The sequence below is a fragment of the Falco peregrinus genome, chromosome 3 (assembly GCF_023634155.1).
Source record: "Falco peregrinus isolate bFalPer1 chromosome 3, bFalPer1.pri, whole genome shotgun sequence".
Taxonomy (NCBI): Eukaryota; Metazoa; Chordata; class Aves; order Falconiformes; family Falconidae; genus Falco; species Falco peregrinus.
Genome location: NC_073723.1, coordinates 83,015,541 through 83,024,154, shown reverse-complemented (window position 1 = coordinate 83,024,154; position 8,614 = coordinate 83,015,541).

Here is an 8,614-nt window from a genome sequence, read left to right as displayed (position 1 = left end):
TAGAGCTGACTGCAAGACAGCAGAGTTCCCAGCAGCTGACAGCAACACAAGTATCCTCTGTCTCCTTAGGAAGCAAGTCCACCTGTGGCAGAACTGCCTTTATTGTATTCCTGTACCACAGTTTGCTAGCAGAGATAAACTTGGCAGTCTGTCTCAGGAAAGCTTCTGAACAATGCACGTGATGAATCACAGGCACCCTGTCAAATCTCAACCCCAGCAGGCAGCAAGGAGACACAAATCTGAGAACGAAAACCAAGCATTCTGAAAATTAATACTTCAAGACTCTTCAGCTATATTATTCCCACTTCAATGATCCTTCTCCTCCTTCCTTAGAAAAAAGGTTGATACATATGTGATGGGTAGATTTACAGCAACAGAAATCTGTGTGTGCTGCATTGATCATTGATTGCTTAATTGCTGGCTTGCCAGGGGTTGATTTCCACAAACACACACACACACACACCCCTGTTGTGGGTATGATAAGAACAGGAAAAAGAAGATGCACACTCTTTCTGTCATCTTACGCATGATCAGTGCTTAGTTTGGGTTACCCTTGATAGATTTTTGAACCTGGAATTAAATAAAACCAAATGATGACATGGCTATCTGCATCACATTGACTAGTTCACCCGTATCAGTGCTAGAGAAAACATTATTTCCATCTCTTTCTCTAATCTGAATGGTCTGCTAGAGAAAAGGACTCCTCCACAGAGGATAACCCAGACAACCAGAAATTCCCCAATATGAGTTTAGAGACACAGAATCAATTTATTAAGAGACAAATATAGGTGTCCTATTAAAAAAGTGGAATTTTATGGCCTTAATTTCTGAAATATACAGGGAGAGGTAGGGAAAAGTTCTTCCATTGCTGATTCCTGCCTTTCAGCCGTTTCTGCATGTTTCTTTACACTTTATTGCAACAGAGGTCCCAGATGTCTATGGGGGCAGAGGAGAAAGACAGAATTCCAGCCTAGATACTGCCATAGGAATTATTGTCATGAAACACAAAAATGCATGGAAAACTTAAGATACCTTCAGGAAGGCAGAGTCACATTTGGATGTAGATGTGTTCAAATGCAAATATGCAAACTGCCAACAGGCTGCCTTCTAGCATGAGAAACCAGCCACAAGTACAGTCAGAGGAGAGCTGAGAGGTTATCAGAGCATACATGCATCTGCAAAAGAAGATAAGCAGGTGACAGAAATGTAGACTTGAAGGTGCAAGGACAAAGGAGCAAGAAAGGAAATAAGAAAATATAAAGAGAAATTAGTTAACCCTTTTCAAAGATTCCACATGGTTATGTTATAGAAAAAGACCTCTTTAGTCCAGCTTTTGCATAGAATTAACAGCGGGCGTTGACACTAAGCTATGATACAAGAATTAAGAGGCAACAAGGTGGTTTGTGCAATCTCACAATGGAGAATAGTGTGACATGAGATAAATTGCTAAATTAAATTTTGCATAATACTTTAAGACATTTGAAACACCTTGATTTACAGTGGGTCATATTTATATTCAGGGCTACCCAAAATATGAAAACTAGTTGTTTAACAAGAATTATATACTTTTGGAGAATTTATGGATTTTAATGAGAAAATAATTTAAAGCAACTGTTGCCCCAAGTAACCATAACTCATCAGCGAGGGGAGTGATAATTTCATGGAGATCTTTGGCAAAATGAACCCGAAGTCCTGACAGTAATTTAATTGCTATGTTATCACACATGATAAAACATTGACTGGTGTGCTGCACATACAAGTTGATGACAAGTAACTTGTGAAACAGTTCACTGCAATATTCAGCCATCACCAAGCCATGAATACAAGAATCTATAGAGTCCCTCACTGACAGGAGCACATGCATTCAAAAATCTTTGAGTCCCTTATTTCAAGGTAGAGCATTGTGGGTTAACCCCAGTAGGCTTAACCATATATTAACATGTACTGTCTACTTGAAACTTTAAGTCTTAATCTACCCTCCATATCAACATTACAAGTCAGTATTAACCACCCTCCTCAGATGCATTAGAAATTTAATTATAAGTGATCATCTGAAACTCACAATTAGCTGGATCTCTGTCCAGATCAAAGCTGGCTATTCTCCAGTGCTGCAAAGCCTCAGTACATGACTCATATAACAGCAAACTAATCATTCTTTGCACAAGCCCGAAAGTGAAAATATAAAACAAAATTTGGTTTATTAGGCCAGCTGGCACATATACTTTGTCTTACTGAAGCCTGTATGCACCCTTTTTTACAACCTGACTCACAATAAGTCAACCGGTTTGTTTTTTAATTTAGCTCTGTTGAAGATGAACTTGCCCAGATGTACTGAATTGCAGAAGTTTATAACATGCCTTGAATATTTTCTTTGAAGAGATTAATCTGGCTTTGGCCCAAAACAAAGCTGGAACACAATACAAATGTAGTCATATAACAGTGCTTAAGATGCTCCTGAAAATCTTGTAATGGAAAAACACTGTTGAACTTCAACATACAGTTTTATTAGGAAACAATGTGATCATTTTTATTGCAAACATCAGGGAAAGGAAAATGGCTCTACAGGATAACTGCAGTAGCGGTCCACGAAATCCCCTCCTCACACCCACCCCTTCCAAATGCATGTAATATTGAACATTTCAGAAAGTATTGTCAGCGAAACAAGATGTAGACCGTAGACCATTACATCATGCTGTAGGTACCAGATGCATCAAAGAACACTCAAACTCCCCAATGTGCAAGCTTTGAATAAGCTCTACAGGACTCCCTCTTCATTTGCAGGTTTCCTTGGGGAGTACCTTTGCATTGACTGTAGCTCAATTCAGAAGCTTTCCAGCTGGGGGAAACTACGCTCCATGTAAGGGAGGTGCCAGCAGTCAAGCTGAGGACAAGCACTTGCAAAGGTCACTTGCAAGTAAGGTTCCCGTTGGCTCTGTGCTCCAGCCTGTCAGGCTCCCTCTACAAGGCAGTACGCTCATCTGTCAACCACTACTGCACCCCCTGTTCTGCCTGATGTGCCAGCTTGCTGAGTGTGCAGCCTGCCCCGTCGTCCAGGTCATTAATGAAGATGTTGAGCGGGGCTGGACCCAGTATCGTTCCCCGGGACACACCACTAGTAACTGGCATCCCGCTGAGCTAATCACAACCACTGGAGACCAGCAGTTCAGCCAGTTTTCAATCCACCTTACTGTTTACTTCTTTAGTCTGTATTTCATCAGCCAGACAGTGCTGAAAGCCTCACTACAGCAGAGATCAAATGACAACCCACTCTTCTCCTGTGATCCAGCAACCCAGTCTTCTTACTTCAGAAGGCTACCACATTGGCCAGGCACTACTTCCTCTTAGCCATGATGACTAAGACAGGTCACCATTTTGCCCTTAGAAATGGTTTCCAGGAGGATTTGCTCCAGCACTCTCCCAGGGATCAAGGCGAAGCTGACCAGCCTGTATTCAGATCTTCCTTCTGGTCCATCTTGAAGTGCTTTGTTTTCCTCCAGCTCTCAGGAACCTCTCCTGGTCAACATGACCTTTCAAAGATAATCTAGAGTAGACTCACAATCTGCATGTTGGATACATAAATAAGAACATCGGATAATAACCTGTTTACAAAATACACAGACTCTCTCATTCCTTTATCTTCTGCCAGTTGGCAATATCCAGCTTTGCAAAACCCTTTACAGTTAGTGAGATTAATATGAGCTACATCAGTTATGTTTCTTCCTATGTTTGAAAGCCCCTAGCGTGCTACAGGCACAATAAGAAACAATGAATGAGGGAAATAAATATTTCTACCACACCTGTACAGCAGTTTACAGACTTATGCTCTCTTTATTTACCGTTTGTGCACTCATAAGGTCTTTTTTCTCTGCAAAATGAAAAAGTAAGAAAAAACCTGTAATTCTGATAGCATTGCATGGAGGAAACTACCCAGCAGCTATTTTTTTTCTTGGAAGTATTCATTTGACATTTTCTGAATAAAGGTCTATATATATTTTGACAGCAAAACACAGCTGTGTAAACTGAAGGCCACAGTTATCCAGACAGGTATTTCAAAATAATGTCTTACCTGTAAAGTAAGGACAAAAACTAAATGGAGATCTTGGCAATGCACATTGAGAGAGAGATATATTTATGCATATATATACATATAGGCATGCACACGTGCATGTGTATGAAGAAAACAAAGATGTTTTACGTAGCCCATTAAAAAAGAAAAAGCAAAGCAACTACAGACTGCTGAAAGAATTATTATCCCAATTTCCTGTGAGTTCTGAATTGACTTTTGCAGGAAGTTTTACAGTCATGAAAAATGTTTCCATTTACCTTAAAATGCAATACTCTCCTTGTGCAAAGCTGTAAAAGCCTTAACAAACTTGTCCATTGATAAAGAAATATACCCATTTCTAATTAGAAATCAGCTTTTTGTTTGAGAATTTTACAAAAATAACTTTTCAAAAATAATCAGTGTTCTGTTTCTCATAGGAACAGATGTTTTTAAAACCAACATTTGTGAAATTCTTGGACATCCGATCATTTATTTAAAAAACGTTACAGGATCCCTTTCTCCCCCTCCTACCTGTATCTGCTCCAGCTGTTCTTAGGCAAGGAAAACCTAAAAATTTACTACCATCAAGCTGTGCCTCTGGGGCTTCCATTGGCATCAATGCCACCCACTCCTCCCAGTGTGTTTAGGAACTGTAACATGAAAAAGGGAAAGAGATCCTGCCTCGAAAACCGTGTCTAAGAGCCACAAGATGTTTACCTGACCACAGTTTCAGTAGCTTATATATCGCTCCTCTCTCATCTTTACAGAAAACATTAGAGTGCTGGTGACATAAAAAGTAGCTTATTCTATAGGAGTCTGTCCCCACCAAAAGAAAAAGAGTGCGGCATTATCCTAGTCTCAAGGAGCAGTGCTCTGCAAGAATCACAAGCAGGGAGCTGGCATTTATCTGGAAGATGGAGTTTATACAAAAGCATGGAAAGAGATACATGTATGCACAAAGTGCCTATTTCAACATGTAGCCCTGCCCAAATGCAGAGCAGTCATAGCCCTGTAATTCTGCTTGGGTTTAGTGATGTTCATAAATTGAGGGCAGTTGACACTGTTTTCTCACAACACCTGAAAAACAATTTAAAAACACCATTGTCCCACCATTGAGGAGAATGTACTGGAAACAGCCCTGCTGATTTTCTAGTAAGTTACAATAAAATGCATTTAAAAAAAAAAAAAAAGAAAAGAAAAAAGAAAAAAAAGAAAAAAGGAAAAGCAATCGATCATCTAAGCAATAGAGTTAAAAGCAGATTAGAAATTAATACCCCTGACTGATGGAGCCTTGCAAAACTGCTGTTTTCAAACCAGCTGTAGAATCTTTTCTTTTTTAATAAGCACAATTGGCTTTGAGTGCTTTGTCAACATGACAAACCTTTTCCACCAAAAGCAGAGCATTTATTGAAATGCAAATGAAAGTGAATGTAATTTGTAGTTGCGCTGAATCAACTTTTCAAGACTTTAATTTGCATTTGAATAAAACTATTTTTTTCAATGTGAAACATATTTGAATAGGGTTTTGAGACTAAACAAATTGATATACTGCTTTTGCCATCAATTTAAAAGTATTTTGATTTCTTTATGATAGGCAACTAATTAAATACTGAGCAGCTTTTTATGTTTACGTATTATCTTCAACTGGAGAGCAGATTCTCAAGATTCATTAAAATAGTCTATAGCTCTTATATTAAACCATTGTATCGAGTAGCTCAATTTTCAGATCCAAATCAATTGCTTGTACCATTCTGACAATGTAGATTCATGTCTTCAGTTCACCATTGCTGACCAGGGCTGTAGAATCTAACTTTTAGCAATTTAATATTCTTCCTATAATCACCAGCAGGCATACAGTGATTCTCGCATTTTTATTACTCCATGACACCTCAAAAACCAGAAGAGAATAGAAAATAATACTGAAAATATTCTGTTGTTATTTATTATCGGATCACTGTCATGTAGGAACTTGGACTACTGGATTCAGTTTTGGCTGTACCAACTCAGATGAAGTATAACTGGAGGTAAACAGATCCAGAGATGGAGGCATAAAGTTTCCATTTGAAGAGCAGAAAAAAATCTGAATCTGCCAGATTGAGACACTGGATGAAGAGCTATTGAAAAAAACCCCAAACCCAACCCCAAAACAACAGTCCCTTTTATACAAGGGACATCCAGTGAAACTGAGACACTAATAAATTAGTTGTACAAGGCCATCAACGTACAAAACTGCTAAATGTATAAATATGCAATGAGAATATCCATATTTACATTATAGAAAAGAAAAGCTGCAAGCATATGACTTCATGTGAACCATAAAGCTCAAAACTGAGCTTCAGGCAGGTCATTTCATATCTGCTTGCTATAAATGTTTTGCTTATTCTTTTTTAAAAAAATCATCCACAGAATAATGGACTGAATATAAATGCTTATTTAAGTGGAATTTAGCACCATATACAGCTGCAGCTGAAATTGTTCGTTCAAGCAGAGGATTTGTGAGTCAGATGCATTTAAAATTATGTATGTCATGGTGTTGACAAAGGTTTTAAAAGGCATAAAATCTTCAGGTGTAGGCATCTGGTATCATATCCACCATGGACACTACTCTGGCCAAGAACCTGACAAAATATTTCTATCCTTAACACCACAGAAATACTATCAACTGGGAAGTGGTATTGGTAAGGCCACATGATAACATTTAGATAAAACATGTAGTGTATATTTTCCCTATGGTTTATGTGACAACACACCTTTGCCTACTAACACTAATTGCTGTTAGCATAAAATATAACTGCTGGAGAAGTATTTGCATAACATTCAGGCTCAGGCACAGTTTCAAAAACATTAGGACTTTACAATAGCTAACAGTGCAGCAAGTTACTGTTTAATGGAAGAGTCCACAGGAAATGTGCACAGATGGCACTAACTTTGGCATTCCATGCATCTCCTGCCCTGTGCAGCACTATGAATGACTGCAAAGAACAAGCAGAAAATTGAAGAACATCTAACAGGCAGACATGGAATATTTTTTTCATTGAATATACTGGAATAGTAACACTTCCACTGTCTTGATTGTATCTAACCTGCTAAAATAAAAACAATATAACCTGCCTGGTAAATACTCTTGAAAACCTTAATGGAACTGATTGTCACTGCTGGGCTCTACTAAAAAAAAAATTCTGAAAACACAAGAAAAATAAATTAAAAGCATTACAGAAGAATGAAGGGTCAAGTGAGGAAGACGCTTGTGTCAGAAGAAATATCCTGCTGCATGGATTTCTGTGAGGCAGGGAAGAGAAAAATCTTTCTGTCCCATGAGTCTTCCTAAGAGCAGGATGTACCTGAAGCTAACACCTAACAGTGGATGCAGCCAATGGGAACAATAAAAAATACACCTTGTCAAAAATCCAAGCAGATGAACAAACAAAGCCCCACAACATGATTTCACCATATTCCTGAGTACCAGCTAAGCAGGACCTGGGCTTCAGAGACCTCCAGCCTGGAATCTGCACGAGGGCACGAGGCACAGCCACATCTGATGCTGGCCACTGACATACCAGGCATGACTGGCACAGGAAGAGGGGGAAAAATAATAATAAAAAAAGGCATTTTAACCAACTACCTCATAGTGGCTTGAAGAGATGGTGGCAGCAGGTAATGTCTTATCACCAGCCATAGAGCTACAGAGAGTAGTAGCTGGAGAGAAAACCAGATGTCATGGGAGTAAGAAATGGCTAATAGCTTCACTGAAATTCTGCTTAGCCCTGCACACGTTGCAGTCATTTGTGGAACAGGGGGGCAAGAAAGCACGCACAAGAACCCTGCTACAAAACCTGTGTGTGGCTCCGCATGTGAAAAATATAAATGTTCCCACATGTGGCCTCATCTTCAGTTACGCAGGATGCACCAGATACCAAGTGATGAAACACAAAAAATCTTCAAACCACTAAATTTTGACACATATAGTCTTGGGGTTTTATTTAAAAATACATTTAAAAGTGTATTCTTTCAGGGATGAAATTTGAGGGCAAGAACATTCCCTGCTACACACACAACCCGGTCTGCATCAGGCCCTAACCTGGAGTGATCTCAGGTCCAACCAGCAGCTGTCCCTCTCTCTAGCTGACCAGACTAAAGGTCATTAGTAGGAAATATATATATCCATACATACGTACAAAGTATCCCACCAACACAGACAATCACATATACTGGATCTTACCGGTAGCTGGGCCCCACATCTCTGCTCTCCCCCAGTTGCCTCATAGACAGAGACACACACACCTGCACATGGGTCTCAGTTGACCTCCAGACCCCATGGCCTCTCCAGCAGCTGGCCTGAACCTCTTGGTCCCTCCAGTAGCCAACACCTCCAGCTGTCTCACAAGAGACACACACGTACCCTGACACCTGCTGCTGGCACCTCCGACAAACCGGTTCCGGGACAGAATTTGTGTAGAGCACAGCAGGACCTACCCCTTCCAACCAAGCCTGAGGCCTGAGTTTCCATCCCACTGTACAACAGATACTCAAAATTATTATTTAAAACCACCTCTGCATTTTTGGAAAGTA